Source organism: Anomaloglossus baeobatrachus, chromosome 10 (genome assembly GCF_048569485.1).
Source record: "Anomaloglossus baeobatrachus isolate aAnoBae1 chromosome 10, aAnoBae1.hap1, whole genome shotgun sequence".
NCBI classification, from domain to species: domain Eukaryota; kingdom Metazoa; phylum Chordata; class Amphibia; order Anura; family Aromobatidae; genus Anomaloglossus; species Anomaloglossus baeobatrachus.
The window spans coordinates 106,694,061-106,715,852 of record NC_134362.1 but is presented as its reverse complement, the minus strand read 5'-3'; the positions used below and the strand labels follow the sequence as shown (position 1 = coordinate 106,715,852).

Here is a 21,792-nt window from a genome sequence, read left to right as displayed (position 1 = left end):
CACAGTTGTCGGTTTCAGAGTTATCGGAGTGAGTACATAAGTGACCCTTACTGTCCCGACGGCACCTCCCCGTCGCTCTCATTGAGTCCCGGGGCATTCCCCCTACTCGTGGAGGGGTTAAACACCAGGCTGCCCCCACCATCGCCACTGGGTACTCCCAACTGCAGCGAGGGTACTCCACCTTACCACACACCACGGGTGGCGTCACGAACTTTCCACATCCTCCCTTTTAAATATTCCCCCTTTTTATTCCGAGTGGCTCCGGAGATCCCTCGAGCCACCGCGGATCCGGATCCGAGCAGCCCCGATTGCTGACGCGGGGGCGGCACACACCCATGGGCGGATATGCAGGTGACCAGACCCACCCATCTCTTTTAGTCACCTGAAAGCCTCAACCTTTGAATACTGAAAGAAAACAAATAAACTGTGGCATTACAAGTGCCAGCATTCCTGAGCCTCACACCACTTTCATGGTACATATTGCCCATTAGCGATGTAGCCAGACGCCATCTCACAGTCACCAATAAATGTGAAACAGCACTTGATTACCTCTCCTGGAAATGGTAGGGTCAGAAGAGACCGCGGCCCCTATAAATACTATATGACATCAATCTTTAGCTATCCTATTGGTTAAAAGTAATTTTAAGGTTTTTTCTACCCATAGATTTTAATTTTAATCATAGCAGCTTTTATCAGGCCCTTCTTTTAACCATCAATGTGGAAAATTGAGGGAAAAAGGACAACAATGTTAACTGATAAGAGAGGTTCAGACATATTAAGGCTTTTGCTTGATAATGGATGAGCTAAATATACTGGAATTACAATGGAAACTTTTATTTTTTATTTGCTGTATATCTTAAATATGACAAAAGATCTCCTATTGCTCATATGTCTCACATTTTAATCAATTTATTACCTAATTATCCTGGCAGGATACAATGAATACTGATACAGGTCAAGTCATAAAAGTCAATTTGCAAAAGTCATTTTAACTTAAAGAGACAGGCCGGAGGGATTTTTCACAAATAATACTTTACCAGGTCACATCCTCTCTCTAAAGTCCTGACACTTGTGAAAGATGAACTTTGGATGGCCACATTTGATCCTCATTACAAAGGATCTTGCACACATTTCCCTTGTCTGGGTAACTAGTGATCAATATACAGGTCTGTCAGTGTATAGATAGACCTCCATTTGTTTTACTGATAATCTCCAATAACTATACTGTTAGTTTATGACTTGTGTGTAATGTAATGATGTCGCTATCAGCCCCCGCCATGCTCAATGTGCTACCTGCAGAAGATCTGAACAGTTATAGAACGTGTTTCCTATATAAAGGCTTCGCGATTCAACGAAAATTATTACTATCAACTATTACATTTGTTTTTGTTTCTGGCGACCTAACTTTTTCATTGATCTTACACAATTTGAAGGTGCTAATTCCAAATATGAAGTCAGAATTTATTTATCAGGTCAGAAGTTTTTACAAATACAAAATGTTTGTTTAAATATTGTTACATTTAATATAAAGAATTAGCAAAAGTTCTAGAGAACAAAATAACAGATAGTATTTTTTAATTGAAAAATATAGGTCTATATATTAACCAAAAATCCCTTGTTATGTAGATTCCAATTTTTTAGGAACAAATTTATCTTTTTGGATTTTCTGGTATAGGTGGGATTAGGGTTGTCGGAATGCAAACACCAGAAATATCAGCAAATACCCTGTAGTAAGTAAATAAATAAATAGTAATTGTATATATGTGTAACTATAGGTACTTGCTAACATTATTTAGATCAAAAGAGCGTAAAAGCCATCCCATTGTAACAATGTACAATCAGAATGGTCCCTAACTCTTGTAATTCATCTCTCCCAGCAGGTCTCAAAATAGATGGCATTTGCAAAAAGAGGACTAAGGGAAACCTTAAGCTCCAGTCACACTAAGCAACTTACCAGCGATCCCAACAACGATAGGGATCGCTGGTAAGTTGCTAGGAGGTTGCTGGTGAGATGTCACACTGCGACACTCCAGCGATCCCACCAGCAACCTGACCTGGCAGGGATCGCTGGAGCGTCGCTACACGAGTTGCTGGTGAGCTCACCAGCAACCAGTGACCAGCCCCCAGTGCCGCGTGGAAGATGCTGCGCTTGGTAACTAAGGTAAATATCGGGTAACCAACCCGATATTTACCTTGGTTACCAGTGCACGGAGCTACACGTGCAGAGAACAGGGAGCAGCGCACACTGAGCGCTGGCTCCCTGCTCTCCTAGTTACAGCACACATCGGGTTAATTACCCGATGTGTGCTGCAGCTACATGTGCACAGAGCAGGGAGCAGCGCACACTGCTTAGCGCTGGCTCCCTGCTCTCCTAGCTACAGCACACATCGGGTTAATTAACCCGATGTGTCCTGCAGCTACATGTGCACAGAGCAGGAGCCGGCACTGACAGTGAGAGCGGCGGAGGCTGGTAACAAAGGTAAATATTGGGTAACCAAGGACAGGGCTTCTTGGTTACCCGATGTTTACATTGGTTACCAGCCTCCGCAGAAGCCGGCTCCTGCTGCCTGCACATTTAGTTGTTGCTGTCTCGCTGTCACACACAGCGATCTGTGCTTCACAGCGGGACAGCAACAACTAAAAAATAGCCCAGGACATTCAGCAACAACCAACGACCTCACAGCAGGGGCCAGGTTGTTGCTGGATGTCACACACAGCAACATCGCTAGCAACGTCACAAAAGTTGTTCGTTAGCAGCGATGTTGCTAGCGATGTTTCTAGCGATGTTGCTTAGCGTGACGGGGCCTTTAGTCTTGGTCATTCAGTGACCAACAATTGTCAAAAACCAATCAGAAACAACTCCTTTCAAAAATGTAAAACATTTATTAAATAGTATTTAGAGCAAGAAGTGACATATAAGTTTATCAAAAAATCAGTTTACAAAAATCAGGCTTTTACAGGATGTCCCTGACGTCAGATCACAAGGGCCAACACAACACATATCGTAGTTAGATGAACAGATGTTAAAAAATTCATCAAAGAACACTTACTCAATGGGTTTATAAATACAGTGCAAGTGCAAATAGGTTACCGAGATGTGAGACCATAATAGAGCAACACACTTGCCCCACATACGGGTGCAAATCATAGCTTCTATATATCAATAGTATACTCCTATTTATTCCTGCTGAGGTATACAAAACTCAGCTAAATGGAGACTTCCAAGGAGAAACTTCCACATAATGTCTTTAATGAAAGGTGACAAAGCTTATCACAGGCACCCCAATAGAGCAGTGATTACTCACCCATGGTGGTTGGAATACCCAAGAAAAACGTGCCCCAAGATGGCGGTAGAGCATAACCCAGGCCTGACTATTTAACACCTGCTTGTGGAAAGCTACAGTATATAGACAAAATGCACAGCCCAAAAACCAAAAAAGGGGTGACCATGCTTCTGTATGTATAAAGTACAAAAAAAGCAAAGCAAATCCTAAAAAATTAGCTGTCACACCTATTGATATAGGTGCAATATGTAGGTGCATATACACACAGTGTGACGCTCTGAGCAATGTTCTGCTAGAAAATCTAGTGTCCTCTTTGCACCTTGTGGTTGTAACTTTAATACCTACTATCCACGTACATAGACTTTATACAAACCAAGTACTTCCCTTCATGGGAATGATATTCTCTAATGGCAGTGGCCTCTCATCAGCATTATACACCTTGTCACTACACAAAACAACCAAACATTGTTCAGGAATGGGTTGAGAAATCTGTCAAAAACTTTAAGATGTCGACTTGACCTCCAAATTCTTCAAATCTCAATGTGATCAAGCATCTGCAGGATAAGCTGGAAAAACAACTAGAATCCATGGAGAACACAACTCACAACCTAGAGGGTTAATGGATCTGCCGCTAATATTTGATGACAGTGACCACAAAACATCTTCAGCTTGGAAGAACCTTGAAGAATCAGAGTTGTTCTGACAGTACAAGAGGGATCTATACAGTATTTTAGGTTTTAATGTTATGGCTAATGAAAAATATGTGCATATATAAAGTTAGGTCCAGAAATATTTGGACAGTGACACAAGTTTTGTTATTTTAGCTGTTTACAAAAACATGTTCAGGAATACAATTATATATATAATATGGGCTGAAAGTGCACACTCCCAGCTGCAATATGAGAGTTTTCACATCCAAATCGGAGAAAGGGTTTAGGAATCATAGCTCTGTAATGCATAGCCTCCTCTTTTTAAAGGGACCAAAAGTAATTGGACAAGGGACTCTAAGGGCTGCAATTAACTCTGAAGGCGTCTCCCTCGTTAACCTGTAATCAATGAAGTAGTTAAAAGGTCTGGGGTTGATTACAGGTGTGTGGTTTTGCATTTGGAAGCTGTTGCTGTGACCAGACAACATGCGGTCTAAGGAACTCTCAATTGAGGTGAAGCAGAACATCCTGAGGCTGAAAAAAAAGAAAAAATCCATCACAGAGAGATAGCAGACATGCTTGGAGTAGCAAAATCAACAGTCGGGTACATTCTGAGAAAAAAGGAATTGACTGGTGAGCTTGGGAACTCAAAAAGGCCTGGGCGTCCACGGATGACAACAGTGGTGGATGATCGCCACACACTTTCTTTGGTGAAGAAGAACCCGTTCACAACATCAACTGAAGTCCAGAACACTCTCAGTGAAGTAGGTGTATCTGTCTCTAAGTCAACAGTAAAGAGAAGACTCCATGAAAGTAAATACAAAGGGTTCACATCTAGATGCAAACCATTCATCAATTCCAAAAATAGACAGGCCAGAGTTAAATTTGCTGAAAAACACCTCATGAAGCCAGCTCAGTTCTGGAAAAGTATTCTATGGACAGATGAGACAAAGATCAACCTGTACCAGAATGATGGGAAGAAAAAAGTTTGGAGAAGAAAGGGAACGGCACATGATCCAAGGCACACCACATCCTCTGTAATACATGGTGGAGGCAACGTCATGGCATGGGCATGCATGGCTTTCAATGGCACTGGGTCACTTGTGTTTATTGATGACATAACAGCAGACAAGAGTAGCCGGATGAATTCTGAAGTGTACCGGGATATACTTTGAGCCCAGATTCAGCCAAATGCCGCAAAGTTGATCGGACGGCGCTTCATAGTACAGATGGACAATGACCCCAAGCATACAGCCAAAGCTACCCAGGAGTTCATGAGTGCAAAAAGTGGAACATTCTGCAATGGCCAAGTTAATCACCAGATCTTAACCCAATTGAGCATGCATTTCACTTGCTCAAATCCAGACTTAAGACGGAAAGACCCACAAACAAGCAAGACCTGAAGGCTGCGGCTGTAAAGGCCTGGCAAAGCATTAAGAAGGAGGAAACCAAGCGTTTGGTGATGTCCATGGGTTTCAGACTTAAGGCAGTGATTGCCTCCAAAGGATTCGCAACAAAATATTGAAAATAAAAATATTTTGTTTGGGTTTGGTTTATTTGTCCAATTACTTTTGACCTCCTAAAATGTGGAGTGTTTGTAAAGAAATGTGTACAATTCCTACAATTTCTATCAGATATTTTTGTTCAAACCTTCAAATTAAACGTTACAATCTGCACTTGAATTCTGTTGTAGAGGTTTCATTTCAAATCCAATGTGGTGGCATGCAGAGCCCAACTCGCGAAAATTGTGTCACTGTCCAAATATTTCTGGACCTAATTGTGTGGTATATTTGCCAGTTTGCAGTGTTCATTGTACAATTTTTCTAGATAAGAAATATACTGTTTCTGTCAAAAACTGAACTTCTCATATTTCCTCCCTCAACTAACCTTCCTAACCCAATATTACCATTTCCATGTGTGGTTCGACCATTACTCCCCAACAGCACGCCAGCTGTTGGGGGGGTCATAATTGATTTAGATCTCTCCTTCACTCTCTACATCTGATCACTCACTGGCTCATGTCATCTCCACTTCAAAAACATCTTTAGAATTCGACCCCTCTTACCGTTGGCTCTGTAAAATCTGCCACTGTTGCCCTTATCCATTCTCATCTGGACTATCGCAACTGTCTGCAAGGAGTTTGTATGTTCTCCCCGTGTTTGCATGGGTTTCCTCCGGGTTCTCTGGTTTCCTCCCACACTCCAAAGACATACAGATAGGGAATTTAGATTATGAGCCCCAATGGGGACAGTGTTGCCAATGTATGTAAAGCGCTGTGGAATCAATAGCGCTATATAAATGAATAAATATTATATTATTATTATTATTATTATTATTATTATTATTATTATTCCTCTCCAACCGGATACACTAATTCCTCCACCTTGTGCCAGTCATTACACTGGTTGCCCATCTGCTACAGAGTAGAATAAAAACTTATTACTCTCACCCACAAACCTCTCTACACTTCTGCACAATCCAATATCTTCTCCATTATCACCCAACCCCTGCCCTCCTTTCTGCTAATGATCTAAGACTGTCATCCTCTATTTCCGAATCTACCACTCAAGACTTCTCACAAGCTATGCCAATTTTATGGAATTCACTACCCAGGACAATTCACTTAATTCACAATACCCACAGTTTTAAGAGGGCCCTAAAAATGCTTTTCTTTAGACTAGCCTATCACCACACTTTTCTAACTATACCCTTTATGCGGTTATAATATTTTCTTCAAAATCTGGTCCTTTTTCTGATCTGTTAACATGCCTTCTATGCACTCAATAGCCTCTTTGCCTGTACTTGTACATACTAGCTAGTGACTGCTTCATGCAGGGTTATGTGAATCCCCTATTTATTATATTGGTGACTCAACCATACAATACAAGCAATTTCAACGTTTACCTTTTGTCCTCTCCCTAATTCCTCCTAGATTATAAATTTACAAGCAGAAACCTCACTCTACATGGTTTCAGTTGATTTGTGTCCCCTTTTAATTGTAAAGTGCTGTAGAATATGTTGGTAATAAATAAAAATTATTATTGTAGAAAAGTAGTTCCGTTTTGAAGTCATTATAATTTGTTTTAATTATAATATGGATCTGATACAGATTTAACCAGAACGAACATATCCAAAGGAGAATCCAAAATGGCCCAGTTATTACCTGTAAGGAAGTGATACAACTTGTGTGTATTGTGATGTTTCTTACAGAGATTTTTCTTCATTTAATTCATTTATGTCCAGGAAGGGAATGCAAAACCAAGAGGTCATCCTGAAAGACATGATTAAGGGTGAGATTAAGAATGTGACAAAATGTTTCATGCATTATATTGATGAGAAGGGTCAAGCGTGATTTGCCATCTTCATCCAGCTGGTCACCAGTCAGTGCTTCTCTGGAATGTGTGCATGGAGTTCAGGGAGATACTGAACCAGCTCTCAGATTGATGATGTTAACCAGCAGACCTTAGCGTTTTCTTAGTCCATCAATAGGCGCCTGTAACAGCTCACTTCCCCAGTGGGCCGACTGTGAGGAGGGCACATCACACACAATCTCAGTTATTAATTAATGACTTTGTCCTATGAAGGAGATTGGAAGATTGAATCAGCTCTCATTCCAAAATTCCATCCCAAAGGTTCCTAAACTGGACAGTTCTGAGGTCACTTATAAGAGACTATTTTACAAGTTACTATTTTAACATCAAAAACTTCAGTGGCCAGATACAAGACTCATGCTAAGCCAATTACATATGAAGCTGCAAATGTGGTTCTCTATAGGAAAAGATGCCATTTCCATAACTGTCAGTGTAAGAGTAGGGCTCCAATGCCTGTAAAATGTGGAAAATTGGAAGACTAAATTACTCAGATTGCAACTTTAATATTTCTCAGTAGGAAAAAAACTTCTACCAGGGTGGCGAGCCTTTTTGTGTGCTACTTACTGCAAAGTAGTTAAATTGTCTCTCCAGGACTGGAGACAAACTCTAGCGCAGCGCCACCTATTGGAAGTAGCGATCCTAAAAGTTAAATGTGGATTTTTAACAACCCTTTACATATAACTTAGGATATATATGCCAGATCAGAATCCCAATTTGCAGACACGGTGTTTCGGGGTGCTTGCTCCTCGTCAGTGCAAAGTATGGGGTGTCTGATCTGGCTCATGAGAAAGCAAAGTAGTTGTCATTTCTAGACACCTGGATATTAGTGATGAGCGAGTGTATTCGTTACTATTCACTATTCGCAGAATAGTACGGTGTTCGGGCTATTCCTTATATTTGGAGTAATGGTGTATTCGCCTCGCTATATTGTCCTGCCCAGCGTGTTTGGCGCCTGATTTGCAGCCACTAAACATGTTGGTCTTCTTAACCAATCACAGTAATGCCGCAGCTATCTTGGCTGTGGCAATACTGTGATTGCCTGACCGCCGCCATTTTTCCACATTACATTACCAGTGTCTCTCTCCAAGCGTTTCATACTTACCGATCACCAGCGCAGCGCGGCTGTCACACTGCTCCTGCTGCCTCTTTTCTTCTTCCCCACCCACTCATTAGCCCCATCACATATTCACTGCACCCGCTCATACATATTCACTCCTTCCCCCGCACACCGGTGGCCGTGATTGGTTGCAGTCAGACCTGCCCTATGCTAAGTGACAGCTGTCTGACTGGAAGCAATCACAGCTGCTGGTGGGTGGGTCTATATCGTAAAGTAAAATAAAGAAAAAAAATAATTTAAGAAAAACGACATACCCAGACAAAATAAAGCCTCACAGCTGAGAGCTAGTATTCTTAGGCTGGGGAGACCCACGTTAATGGGAGCCCCCCAGCCTAAAAATATCAGCTAGTAGCCTCACAGAATTGCCGCATCCATTAGATGCGACAGTCCCGGGACATTACCCGGCTCATCCTGATGTGGTGGCAATCAGGGTAATGGGGGGGGTTAATAACAGCGCACAGCTGTCATCAATCCCAGAATTAGTGATAGGAAGGAGTCTTGTATGAGATCCCCCATCGTCAATTCTATAAGTTAAAAGAAATACACATATGTGGCACCCCTGAGGCTTAAGTCACCACAGAGTATTTCATCTGTCTTAAGGTGTAATGCTTATCCCAGGTGAGGAGGAAGTAAACCACTGGTTTTCACTTACACAATACACTTAAATGAACACTTAGTTATCCAGCCAGCACTTACATTACTCAGGACGCCAGGCTGGGGAATTCTCGGGCAGGATGAGTAATCCCAAGGGTGGGGGATGCCTGTGAAATGAGCAAAGACTCTTAGTTTCACTTTGGAATGCGTTAGACCTCAGATCAGTCCAGGACACAGAAGAGAGCAGACAGCCTTAGAGAGCAGCATTTAACAGACTGGTCCTGGGAAGGGGAGACTGGTGGAAAAAGTCCCAGGACCAGGGGCCATGACACCGCACTGAGTTTGCAAAGGACAGACTGAGGGAGAAGCAGGAGATAACCAAGTGTAGCTGTGAGACAGAAGAGCAACTCGGTAGCCGGAGGGTGAGCCCCAACAGCCCCTTCGGGACCGGCGGCAGTCAGGGTGCAGAGCCCTCGATTAGGGGAACCTTCATGGACTCTAATAAATCTGCAGGGAAAGGGGATTTCAAGTCCCATTTCCCACCACCAAAAGTCCCAGGGCACAGCAGTAGATAGAGACAGGAGCCATGTCCACGGTCGGGTCCATAACAAGTTTCGCACTACCTGCGTACGGGATGGCAACTAAACCCAAGGACACTGGGGTCCCCAAGTAGCTTCACACCACGGGGATCCACACTACAAGGCACAAGGAGGAACGTTCCACACGCTTTACAACACTGGTGGTGACCTCTGCTTCATCCGGGATAGGTTGGGGCCCATCATGGAGATGACCGGTACTCTGCGGGCGCAGCACACGAACTATGAGTAAAAACACCTGGAACTGCAGCCCCTGTGTGAGACTCTGATTTGCCGGAACCGCTGCTCCGCTCTTTGGAGCCAACGGCCCTTCCCCCGTCACCACCGTCCTCCGCGAGGCTCGCTTCACCTGTGGGGAGCTGGACTATCTGGGCTGCGTTAATATCAGCCCCAAAGGAGAGCAACATCTCGCAGCGGCGGCTAATCCCTGACCGCGTACCACTGGTCCGCTGCAAAGCATCCCCGATTCCCAACCAACACCGCTCCTTGAAGAGGAGAAGTCACAGGAAGGGTCTGCGGCGAAGGAGGCCGAGACCCCAGTCACCGCTGCAACCGGTGACATGCTTCCCAGGGAGCCTTCTCCCTCGAGGTGTGCAACCCCTGCAGCGGTCAAACCAGTCGGATGCGGGGTCTGCTGTGGCTCGAGTGTCTCTGGATCCAGGGGCTCGTGGCCACTTCAAATGAAAAGGGGGTGTATTTACAGGGAATAAGAGTTTGTGACGCCACCTGTGGTTTGCGGTAAGGGGAGTACAGACCGCTGCCGATGGGAATACCCGGGGGAGATGGAGTGGGGCAGCCAGATAAAGTCCCCTCCATGGGTAGGGAAGGGCCCGGGACTCTGGATGGTGGAAGTGTAGGGGAAAGCAGCGCTGGTTGGAAGCAGGGGAGGACCACGTACTCACTCAGGCAGTGTTGGTAGTGATGAGACCGCAAAGCAGACTCTGACACAAAAGTAACCCGAGTCTCTGGGTGCCGCTGCCTCTCTGGGGGAGCTCGTCCGGGAGTCCACTCCCTTTGGTATTGCGGGTGGTCGGTACCTTGCCTCCATGCACTAATGTTAGATGTTCTGTGTGACCCCTCGGCCTGAAGCTTTCAGGGTCCCGCTGCATATGCTTAGGTAGAGGAGCTGTGCTCTCGATGGCTGACACTTGGGATTTCTGTCGGCTGCATGGGTTGGAAAGCACTATCCCCCTTGTTGTGTTGATGCCTTCGATCACTGAGCTCTTGGAGACAGTTCATAGAGATACTATCCTCCACAGGTTAATTATCAGGTTGCGTGAAGCTACTCCCTGATCTAGGATCCAGTACCCCGTCATGCTCAGTACCGGTTCGGTTATTAGGTACTCCGGTGCCAACCGTTCTCCAAAACTAAAGGCCGCTTTTCACTCTGCAATATCATTTCTGATATCGCAAGCATGCGTACCCGCCCCCATCATTTGTGCGTCACAGGCAAATCGCTGCCTGTGGCGCACAAAATTGCATGGACCTGTCACACTACTTACCTGCCTTGCGACGTCGCTGTAACTGGCGAACTGCCTCCTTTCTAAGGGGGCGGTTCGTTCGGCGTCACAGCGACGTCACTAAGCACCTGCCCAATCAAAGCGGAGGGGCGGAGATGAGCGGGATGTTACGTAAAATCCCGCCCACCTTCTTCCTTCCTCATTGCCGGTGGACGCAGGTAAGGAGATGTTCGTCGTTCCTGCGGTGTCACACATAGAGATGTGTGCTGCCGCAGGAACGACGAACAACATCGTACCTGCAGCAGCAATGATAATTGGGAATAGGGGAGCATGTCAACGATTAGCGATTTTGCACGTGTTTGCGACGATTTTCGATCGCACGTAGGTGTCACACGTAACAACATCGTTAAAGCGGCCGAATGTGCGTCACGAATTCCATCAACCCAACGACATCACTTTAGCGATGTCGCAGCGTGTAAAGCGGCCTTAAGTCTGGCTCCTTTCTCCAATAAAAACCAAAAAAGCTATTCAACAGGCATAAAAATCATATACATTTTTATTAGTTATAAAAACATACACAAATTTTTTAAAAACACAGACAAGAGGGGAGGAGGGCAAGAATTGATATAGGGTGGCTAAAGATGTATAGCAATATATATGCACATAAATTGGTCTACTGCATGAATTTTTAATGAAAAGGCAGACAATTATTATATCAGGACTGAAAAACAAGATGAATCAGTCATAGTAGATAGTGAAACAACATTATAGAGCAAATACAGATATTAAAGGAATTCTTCCCTGAGCTTAATATCAATCAGTAATAAAAATTATAGCTGATAGCATGTATAAATACATGTAAAAAATGTATATATGTATAATAGGGAAAGAAATCATTGGCCCAGGTTCCTATACAAGGAAGGAACGGGTAAATTAGCTCCAAATAGCTGCCGCCATGAATATTCAGTTGTTAAACCAATACAAGGAGAAAAAACATGCAGGTAAATGATTTATCAGACCACTGAAAGGTAACCAGCCATACCCAGGAATACTTACTGACCCCTCACACCACTCCAACGACCGTTTCACAACCGCTTCGTCAGGAAGCATGTCAATAATTAGCGTTTTCACGTGTTTGCGACGATTTTCGATCGCACGTAGGTGTCACACGTAACGACATCGTTAAAGCGGCCGGAAGTGCGTCACGAATTCCGTCACCCCAACGACATCGCTTTAGCGATGTCGCAGCGTGTAAAGTGGCCTTAAGTCTGGCTCCTTTCTCCAATACCTTGCGACCGGGTCTGCGACTCCTCCGGTCCCAGACCACCGTCTGTGACCTAGCCAACGTCTCCCAGGGAGCTCCAATTCCCCTTAGCTTCTCACTCTGAGGGCTACCACTGTTCTAACTAAGTCCCTCCCACCAGTCTGTATGATCCCTAGGCGGGTGGCCCTATTCCAGATAGACCACCCACTGGTGTGCCTGACAGGGTGTGGTGTAAGGTGACAAGGATTTGAATGCTGAGGGAACAACACCAAAAGTCAGGATCCCAGAACCATGAGGGGTTGAGTCCTGCACAAAGGATAGAGAGTGCAGTACCCTGTGACACCCTGACTAGTTCAGGGGCGTCACACTTCCATCTCCCCTTTTTGACTCTCTCCTAGCCTGTAGCCAACGGGGCCTCGGACCTGGGTCAGGCCATTCACAGCAACCCCACAAAACCACTGGTCCAGTGGTTTTGTGGCACCGTGGGGTGCTACACATACACTGAGAAAAATCCTTTATTTGAAAAAAAATACAAAACCACAGTGATGCCCTGGCAAAACCAGGTTGTCACAGAAACTGCACGAATCTTCCAGGTGCACGACTCCATCCTCCTTGGCATACCACCAACCCACACCAAGGTACATAACACCAGCCAGCAAAGCCTAGTCACCCCCCATGACAATAGGGACACACCAGTGGGCGGGACCAGGCGGATGGGAGTGCCCACCTAGGGGTCCTGAGAGGGAATAAGAGAGTCTGAAGTTGAGTACTGACAGTGGAGGAATGTGGAGCGACAGCGGAGTCAGGGCTTGGGGCCCCTGGACTACCGGACTTCTGACTAGGTGGCAAACGGCAAACAGGGCCACAGGCGACGGAGATCTGATCGCGGGAGACCTTAAGTGTACCAGGGCAGGGTTGTAGCCCGCCAGTGCTGACAGCGGGAATCCTGTCCGGAGGCCGTGCACAGACGGGGTGCCGGGACCCTAGGGCGAAGAAGGTTTCAAGACCCTTGTCAATTAGCCAGCTGGGGAAAAGGTTCTATGTCTTGTCCCACCAGCAAGCCCAGAAAGCGAAACGGAAGCCCAACGTGGGGGATAGTGTGTCCACCAGAACCCACAGATATCCCAAGGGTCAGGTTTTGCGGGCCACAGCTCCCAACATACAAAGTTACCAGGAGTGGACTTCTACCGTTTCAAGCGGAGTTGTCCTGTTGAAGACAAAAACACTGGGTGCAGGAAGAAGGGACCCCTGTTTGCTGTACCACGGTGTGGGACCCGAATACAACCGCCGGAGGTTACCGGTTACTGGCAATTTGATTTAATACTGGACTCTGTGTGAAATTCCTTGGAACTGGAGTACACCATCCTTGCCCGGTCCAACCCTGCATGACACCCTCCGCAGCACATTACCCCCATTCACCTGGGCCCCAGGACAACACCTCCCCTACCCGTGGAGGGGATACCATCCTGCTGCCCCCACTCCATCAGCTCCGGGCGTCCCATATTGAGGCAGCAGCGGTGCTTTTAACTCTCACCGCAACCCACAGGTGGCGTCACTGACAAACTTTTCCCCTGTAGATACACCTCTTTCTACGGTTGTGAGGACGGACCGCTGCACGAGCCCGGGTCCGGCTACCACTCGAGCCACAGTAACGAACCTGGATCTGAGCTGACCTCTGCAGTGGTCTGGCCCCCATCCGCAACAACCTGTACTTGGAGTCACGAACAGGATACTTACCCCATCCACTAACCTGGGTAAAGTGAGCCTTTCCTGGACTGTTAAGCCGTGAAACACTGAAATTTTCAGACCACCACCATCTTGCCCGCCACTATGGGTGCAGTACTCAGTGGTGCCTGACCAGGTCAGGGGCGCCACATTCCCCCTTGGTTATCATCAGCACGTCCTCGGGTTACAAAGACAAGAAAAGATTTTATACAAACTTTTCCCACACAGGGGATGTTATTTACAAACAAAACATACCAGGTACCATTCCACCACCACCCACGAGTCCTGTCACCGCAACACCCAGGAGGCAGGTCACCGGTCCCTTTGGTGACCAGGTCTGGGCCATCTTTATCCCAGACCTTTCCTCCAATCTTCCTCTCCTGAGGATGGTAGCGTAGGGTAGGCCCTATAAACAGGCGTGCTCCCTGGTGGTTGGTACCATTGAGGTAACTTTTTACACTCCGAGAGTTTGGGGCTATAGCCAGTTCATAGCCTGTGGTCCATTTTTGTTAAAGTGCACGTAACCTAATGCTAAAGAAATAAATGATCAAACAGTTCGCGCAAAAGTCCTTGCGGGCACAGTTTCTTAAACGTTGCTTAACTTTAAACCGTATTAAACATTACATTTTATACTGACATTTTAAATGGAGTTTCTTCTAAACTGCACTTTCTCTATACCGTAATGGGGGCTGACCAAAGTTGCTGCGGGTTGATCTACTCAGTACTATGCTGTCATCTGTCTGAGGTTGTGTCCTCCCACCCGGTGTTTGTGTCTCAATGTTAATGATGGGTGTACTGGGTGCTGATACCAGTGCATGGTCTTCTGATTCAGCTTCACTTGGCTCTGCTAGGTTCTGAACAGGTTCTTCTTGTCTTATAACTTCTTCTCTGGGTTGAGGGAAGGTCATTACTGGAATTACAACTGCTCCATTGTATTGAGGCCAACTTGCAGGGAAATCTCCAAGCACAGAATGGATCATCTTCTCTCTTGGTTCTTTGACTGGCGAAGGGTTGGGGACTTCCTCAGGGATTTTTAGCTGTTCAGGGCATCTCTTAAAGTGATCTCTGAAAACCACAGCTGTTGTCTTTCCTCCATCTTTGCTGATGAGGTATGTCTTCTCACGGCTAGGTGTTGATGGTAACACGGTGTAGGTGTTCTGCTTCCCAGTGATTATCGAGTTTGTGATGCCTTCTTTTTCTTTTGAGAACCACTTCTCCAGGTATCAAAGGAACAGCAGGTGCATTTTGATTGTTGGCTTTTTCTTGTCTCTCCCGCTGCTGAGTCAAGTTTCGCTCCACACACTCTTGTACTTTCTTGTACTGGGCCTGGCGGGTGGAATCCCAATCAGCACCTTGTAGAGGGTCTTCGTGGGTCTCAATTCCCATTTCCAGATCCACTGTCAGTCTTTCAGGTCTCAATAAAAGTGAATCATGGTCTAATAGAGCGCTATGGAGGTCACAAATCGTTTAGTAAGTTTTATTTGTTTTATCAAAGCCACAACGCATTTCGATATACACAATATCTTCGTCAGGTGGATATGTTTTGTCTTGTTGGTCTACTAGGCATTGCTCCCACCTGGCCAGAATCCTACTCCACACTGATGAGGGGCAATAGCCCGAAACAGCTGTCTGTGGATGGATACCTGGCCTTGGTAATTCCCTTGTCATATCTTTAAACTTGTCAAAGAGTTGGATATTGACTAAAAGGGCCACTTCATATAGTGGTTATGGTGGTTTCCTAAAAAGAGCCACTCCTTGGCTAGGTCCTTCCCGGAGGGATATCTGGCTAGTTTCTGTGTTGAGACTCCTAACAGAGGCTCCACAGGTCTTTTTGATTTACTACTATTTACAGCGGCACACTTATATACTCTTCCTCACTCATTAACCTATCCCTTTTACGTTAATGCTAAATACGGTAGTCGCTGTGACTTTAACAGTACACGCCATGATTGGCTCTAGTGTCACTGAGACATATCAGTGTCAGTACTGCTTCCGTAGTACAAGATATCCCTTATCCTCTGCCATAATCTGCAGCAGAGACATTGCATGGTGGACCCTGACTGTCTGATATCCCTTTGGTTTTTATAATCAGACAGCCCCCGTAACATTAGGACTGAGCCAAGGGTCGGGCAGTTATGGCAGAATATCAGCAGTTACACCGTTACATACAAGTACTTGAGTCGCGGCTCAAGAGTATAGAGGATAAACCTCAGACCATGGTGACATCTGCACATGATCCTCGACTTGCTCTGCCAAACAGATATTCTGGCGATGCCAGATCATGTCATGGTTTCATTAGTCAGTGTCAGATACACCTAGAGGTCAACTCTTCTCGCTTCTCTACGGAGAGGTCCAGAGTAGGCTTTATTATCTCCTTACTTCAGGACAAAGCCTTAGAATGGGCGACTCCCCTATGGGAGCGCTCTGATGTGGTTACTCTGAGACATCAAGACTTTCTTGATGCTCTTAAAGCGGTATTCATGGGTCCGCAGGTTACCCATGATGCGGCCCTGAGACTGTTAGATCTATATCAGGGTTCGTTATCCACTAGTTCTTATGCCATTGCTTTTAGAACTCTGCTGGCAGAACTAGACTGGCCAGAGAAGGTGTTGATTCCTATCTTCTGGAGAGGGTTGGCAGGTTATGTCAAGGATGCCCTTGCTACTCGTGAGGTCCCTGCTTCTCTGGAGGACTTGATCACAGTAGCAACGAGGATAGACGTACGCCATGGGGAACGTAGACTCGAGGTCTCTTCCTCACGCCCTAAGCATCGGGCTATTCCAGTTGTTGAGGGTCCACTACCATCTTCCTCAGCATCTGAAACATCTCCCACTCCTATGGAGTTAGGTCATACGTCCTCCATACTACGCAAGTCTGGTCCTCCTATATGTTACGTATGTCGTCAGCCTGGGCACTATGCCAACAAGTGTCCTAGCCGTCAGGGAAACTCACAGGCCTAGTAACCATTAGAGGGGGTTACTAGAGACGTCTTCTGCACCCTCTAAGTATAGTATCCCAGGTCAGCTCTCATTCTTTGAGAATACATGGCCTATTATGGCTTTTGTGGATTCCGGAGCTGACTCGACGTTTGTGTCCTCAGGATTTGTAAAGAGACACAATATTCCCTCTATCATGTTAGAGGCACTTATTCCTGTCCGTGTTGTTAATGGGACTATGTTGTCTGACTCCATTACATTGAGGACAGTTGCCTTGCGCCTTTCCTTGTCTCAGGATCACATAGAGGAGATTTCTTTTCTTGTTTTGCCTGAGGGTATAGACCACGTCCTTCTGGGTCTCCCATGGCTTCGGACTCATGCTCCTCTAATTGACTGGGAGTCCGACAGCATTATTAGTTGGGGTTCGAAATGTCAGTCCCGATGTCTTCCCTTACCACCTAAGGTCGTTGCGGTTGCATCAACTGATCTCTCTCCCATACCTACACAATATTTGGATTTCGCTGACGTGTTCTCCAAACAGAGTGCTGAGGTTCTTCCACCCCATAGGCCATATGACTGCGCCATAGACCTTATCCCAGGTTCAGTTCCACCTAAGGGCAGGGTTTACCCCCTCTCAATACCTGAGTCGGAGGCCCTGTCGACCTATATAAGAGAGAGTTTAGAGAAGGGGTTCATTCGTAAGTCTGTCTCTCCTGCGGGAGCTGGGTTTTTCTTTGTTCGGAAGAAAGAGGGTGATTTGCGTCCCTGCATAGATTACAGGGGTCTCAACGCAATCACAATAAAGAACAAATATCCGTTACCTTTCATTTCGGAGCTCTTTGACAGACTGAGGGGAGCTCAGGTTTTTACGAAGTTGGATCTGCGGGGTGCGTATAACTTGGTACGAATTCGAGAGGGTGACGAATGGAAGACCGCTTTTAACACCCGAGACAGTCACTATGAATACCTCGTCATGCCTTTTGGTTGATGTAATGCACCCGCAGTATTTCAGGACTTCGTAAACGATATGTTCAGGGATTTACTGTTATCCTCAGTCGTGGTGTATCTGGACGACATCCTGATTTTTTCTCCTGATCTGGAGACTCATTGTCAGGATGTCGTTTGTGTCCTTTCCCATTTAAGGGAGCACTCATTGTTTGCTAAACTCGAAAAGTGTGTATTCGAGCAGTCATCCTTGCCTTTTTTGGGTTACATTATCTCACAAGAGGGTCTGGCTATGGATCCTGCAAAGCTCTCTGCTGTCCTGGAATGGTCCGAACCTCATTCCTTGAAGGCGGTGCAACGCTTCTTAGGATTCATAAATTATTACCGGCAGTTCATACCCCATTTCTCCACTTTGGTGGCACCCTTTGGTGGCCTTGACTAAGAAAGGTGCTAATCCAAAAGTCTGGTCTACTGAGACATCCCAGGCTTTTGAGGCAGTAAAAAGACACTTTTCAACTGCTCCCGTTCTTCAAAGACCCGATGAGAATAAGCCCTTCCTTTTGGAGGTTGATGCCTCTTCAGTGGGTGCTAGTGCGGTCTTGTATCAAAAGAACGGTGTAGGTAGAAAAAGGCAGTGTTTCTTCTTTGCTAAAACCTTTTCACCGGCAGAGAGAAACTATAACATTGGGGATAGGGAACTGCTCGCCCTGAGATTAACCTTGGAGGAGTGGCGTCACTTGATAGAAGGAGCGAAACATCCTTTCCAGGTCTATATAGACCATAAGAATCTGACGTACTTACAAACCGCTCAGCGTCTAAATCCTCGCCAAGCCCGCTGGTCTTTGTTTTTCTCCCGCTTTCACTTCTCCATCAACTATTTGTCTGGGAGTAAGAATAACAAGGCAGACGCCCTGTCTCGCTCTATGGTTTCCACCCAGGAAGAGATTGACAAACCTCGTCTTATCCTTCCCTCCAGGGTTTTTCCATACGCTCTCCCCTGTGACGTTAGACCAAATCCCACCGGGCAAGACCTTTGTTCCGCCTGATCGACAGAATGATATACTGTTGTGGGCCCACACCTAAAAAGGTGGGTGGGCATTTTGGTATTAGATGGACACGAGAGTTACTCGAGAGGTGGTATTGGTGGCCACACTTAACCAGCCACGTCAAGAGATATGTCGGTTCCTGCTACTCGTGTGCTCGCAACCGTCCGTTACGGCAGAGACCAACTGGGCTCTTGCATCCTTTACCAGTGCCAGATAGACCATGGGAGGTGGTAAGCATGGACTTTGTGGGTGATCTTCCGTGTTCACAGGGACATAGATTTGTGTGGGTCATTACGGACCATTTCTCCCGGATGGTTCATCTCGTACCATTATCGAGAATCCCATCTTCCAGGGTACTAGCCAAACTATTCCTCAAGCAAGTCTTTAGGCTTCACGGGATGCCAGATCGTATCATTTGTGATAGAGGCCCGCAATTTGCTTCCCGTTTCTGGCGAGATCTTTGTAGCCTTCTGCAAATTGAGTTGAATCTCTCTTCGGCATACCATCCGGAGACCAATGGTTTGGTTGAGCGTACCAATCAATCCAAGATTATATACCTTCGACACTTTGTTACTGAGAACCATGATAACTGGTCCTCCCTCCTACCCTGGGCAGAATTTGCCCTTAACAATTCGCTGGCTGAGGCCACTGGGCAGACACCGTTCGTACTCAATAATTGGCAACACCCTAGGGTACCGGTACCGTTTCCCGCTGCTGCCTCTCCTCCTCTCGTGGCCGACTGGGCAACTAATGCCAGAAAGGTTTAGGATCGGACTCAAGAGTCGATCCAAGCAGCTAAGGACCGTATGAAGACGGTGTCCAATCAGTTTCGTCGCCCGGCTCCTGTCTTTTCTCCGGGGGACTTTGTGTGGCTCTCTGCAAAACACGTGAAACTTAGAGTGAGCTCTGTCAAATTTGCTCCTCGCTTCCTGGGTCCTTATGAGGTTCTTCGACAGGTAAATCCTGCAGTCTATCAATTGAAGTTACCCGTCCATCTTAGGATCCATGACAAATTCCATATTTCACTGTTAAAGCCGGCGATATTACCTCACACTCGTGAAGTGCACTCTCCTGCCTCTGATTCCTCTCGCTCTAGCTATGAGGTACGAGCCATAGTTGGTTCTAAGACGGTTCGAGGGTGCAGGTTCTTCTTGATAGATTGGGAGGGCTACGGTCCGGAACATCGCTCTTGGGAGCCTGAGGAGGCTGTCCTTGCTCCCGACTTAGTTGCCGAGTACCTGCGTCGCCGGGAGGGGGGCCCTTGAGGGGGAGGTACTGTTACGGTTGCTGTGGCACTGGAGACTATATTCGGATTTCTTGCTACTGCACATGTGCAAGCGCTGGAGACTAAGTCCTATCTTGGAGCCATTGCACATGTGCGGGTGACATCGCTGACACAAGGTCACATGTCTCTGACACCTTCTATGCCGATTGGTCGCTGGTCATGTGCTTGTGACGCTTTGCTCGGTGATAGGCCAGCGTGACGTCATTGCTGTCATTCTGGCAGCGGATTGGCTCTGGTGTCCTCCATCTTGGATGAGGCACAGAGTCTATATAAGACCCTGATGCACGCCGCCCGGCGCTCAGTCCTCTTGTTTCATGCATGAGAGTAGACGCTCTGTGCACGTCCCTCTAGGCATCTCTCTGTCTATGCTAGGTGAGCGCTACCGGCAGGGAAGCGTTCTTGTACCTTACAGCTTCGGCTGCGGTCCGTATCCTTACATCTTAGTGGAGCAAACATAGGCAGGTGCCTGAGGCACATGGTCCGGCTGGGCCTTGTGATTCTACTCGTAGGTGGACGTTGCCGCTAGGGTAACGTTCCTTATACTGCGTCTGGCAGTTGTTCGTATCCTTGCACACTAGGGGAGCGAAGATAGGTAGGAGCTTTGTGCGGCTTGTGCTGCTGTCCATCTCTTTTGCACCACTAGTAGAGCGGACCTAGGCAGGTGCCTTATCTAGTGGTTCGTGTCCTCGCACACTAGTGGAGCGAACGCAGGTAGGAGCTTTGTGCGGCTTACGCTGCTGTCCGTCTCCTGAGACCACTAGAAGAGCGGACTTAAGTAGTTGTCATTTCATATTCACTGCTTTTGTCTCTGTGATCATTAACAGAGACCATACCACACACCCTCCGAGTAAGGGAGGAATTGCTTTATTTCCTAACTATATTCCTCTGTGAGTTTAACAGAGGTATTGCACTCTGCACTTGTGCTACTACTATTTACAGTGGCACACTTATATACTCTTCTTCACACATTAACCTATCCATTTTACGTTAATGCTAAAAAGGTAGTCGCTGTGACTTTAACAGTACACGCCGTGATTGGCTCTAGTGTCACTGAGACGTATCAGTGTCAGTACTGCTTCCATAGTACAAGATACCCCTTATCCTCTGCCATAGTTTGCAGCAGAGACTTTGCACGGTGGACCCTGACTGTCTGATATCCCTTTGGTTTTTATAATCAGACAGGCTTTGTAACAGTATAGCAGCCACTTTTTGATGCCACTTATGTTCAGCACTGTTTGCTTTAAAAATAGCATAGCAAAATGTGCATAAGGGTTGAATGCAGAGGTGCTGGAAAATGCTTGGCACCAGTGGGACAGCAATGGAGTATAGCAGCCACTTTTTTGATGCCACTTATGCTCAGCCCTGTTTGCTATAAAAATAGCGTAGGAAAATGTGCACGAGGGTTGAATGCAGAGGTGCTGGAAAATGCTTGGCACCAGTGGGACAGCAATGGAGTATAGCAGCCACTTTTTGATGCCACTTATGTTCAGCACTGTTTGCTTTAAAAATAGCGTAGCAAAAT

The 21,792-nt window shown here is 46.3% G+C and overlaps 1 long non-coding RNA gene across 1 annotated transcript in view; it reads right to left on the bottom strand.

Moving 5' to 3' along the window:
• Positions 1–21,792, bottom strand: part of LOC142255132 (uncharacterized) — a 107,738-nt gene that overhangs the window by 6,245 nt on the left and 79,701 nt on the right. Inside the window, exon 2 of the long non-coding RNA XR_012727356.1 lies at positions 7,095–7,202. This is a non-coding gene — a long non-coding RNA (uncharacterized LOC142255132). The remainder of the gene's footprint in view (positions 1–7,094; positions 7,203–21,792) is intronic.